Raw genomic sequence first — 1927 nt, forward strand, 5'->3', positions numbered from 1 at the left:
CCATGCCCTCCTTCACTCTCCGCTCTTCCTCTTTCTTTCAATTCCTTGAACACACTGAGGTAGATGGTTGCGGTTATAGCCCCTAATTTGTTCACACCCGACTCTGGGCTTAGCCGCGTGCCTCGCTTTGGCCAATGAGACAATGATAGCAAGCGTGATGGGAACAGAGACACGGAACGTATCTGTCCGTTTTGGCTGCCCGGTGGGAGCCTTTCGCTGCACGCGAAGGAAGGCCCAGCATAGCTTGCTGGGGAGTGCAGACCACGGAGGGAAGAACCAGAGCTTCCCGGGCAAGGCCTGTCAGTTCCTCAGTGGCTTGGCCGCTGACTCAGCTGCACGAGACAGTCTTCGCCAAGATCAGCCACTCGATGACCTGGATCGTCGGAACCGTCTGGCTGAACTCAGCCCGGATTTCTGACCCGCAAGACGGTGGGTTAAAAAGAAAAAAAAAAAGTGGTTGTTGTTAAGCCACTAAGTTTTGGAGGGACTCTCTATGCAATAAGAGTGAACGCGGATCTCTGTCTCACTGTGACGTTTGCACAGACCTCTCCTTACGCCTGGGTCACTCCTGGTCCCCTGTTTTCGTAATTAATGCCCACCCATCCTTTGCATCTCAGCTTAGTTACCGGCCCTTGCTTGGTTTGACCGGATCAGTTCTGCTGTCTGGAGTAGAGGCCGGTATGTAACTGACTATATATCTCATGTTTGTCTATCCTGATTCTAGCCCTCACGGCGCTCTGTGCTTCTCCTGTGCGGTGTTTGCCACAGTTGTAATCACGCCTTTTACGACGCGACCTGGCACATAACAGGTGTCGAATAAACACTGGTTGAGTGAATAAAAGAATGAACGAGACAGGTGCTCCCCACTTAACTTGCTTGCCCGGGGTTCTTCATGAAGCAGTGAGCAGGGCCTCCGAGGGATCTGCGTGGCAGGTGGAGAAAAGTTATGGGGGGGGGGGGGGGGGGGGGGTGAGCCAAGTTTTTTTCCAGGAGTCCACGTCCAACCTTTCTCCCTCCCCCCCCCCCCCCACCCCCGGGCCCCAACCCTGGTCAGCAATTCTTTCTAGCTGGACATTGACTTTCCTGTTTCTTTGTTGGGGTGCCTCACCTGCCTGGCCACCTGTTACAATTTCCAAGGTAAACGGCTCCTAAGGAGAAGAACAGTGAACAAACACGTGCACAGAAGTTTACACTTTACAAAGCGTGCTTCCCTTCCTACTAGACTGATCTCCACAGCGCTGTTTCCTACCGACGCAGAGGCACGCTTTCCTACCCGGGAAAGGGTGGTCAGAGCACCACGTAGGCAGGACTGGCCCTGCCCCACCTCTTCTGCGCGTAGCGCTTTGATGGCTTTGGTCCTAAGGAGTTACTTCCTGGTCTCGTCCCCATGCTCAGGGCCCCCACTTCCCTGTGGCTCTAGGGGACTTGCCTCGTCGATTCTTTTCATCACGGCTCACCTCTGTTTGGGTGTTCCCACCTGCTCACTCGTTTCTCTTCTCGCCAACAGCAGGTGCTCTTGGGAGCACCCTGGGCTCCACTTATCATCCCAGAGGGAACTGTCTAGGAGAAACCTGCCCTTCCTGGCTCGTCCCCTCCCTGGGGAAGAATTTCTCCCTGCTGAATGACTTCCCTTGTCGGGAAGGGAAAGATGTGGAGGAAGCACGTTCACAGACATATTGGGAATGCACACACATTTCTGTTTCCTGTGGGCTGGAAAAGAGGTTGGAATCAAAGCCTCATGGGCAGGTGGCCAAGGTTGGGACCCATCAGGGAGTCTGGCTGAAGCTGTGGGCTGAGCGGCCACTGGGGCAGACTGGGCTTCATGTGTACGTGTAGGTAAGACTGGGGAACTAATGCCCAAGTTGAGGACCCGGCTGGGGTGGGGGCCTGCAGTCTGCCTGCTCGGGGCACACGCAGACAACTAGCA

The sequence above is a fragment of the Panthera uncia genome, chromosome D1, assembly GCF_023721935.1.
Source record: "Panthera uncia isolate 11264 chromosome D1, Puncia_PCG_1.0, whole genome shotgun sequence".
Classification (NCBI taxonomy): domain Eukaryota; kingdom Metazoa; phylum Chordata; class Mammalia; order Carnivora; family Felidae; genus Panthera; species Panthera uncia.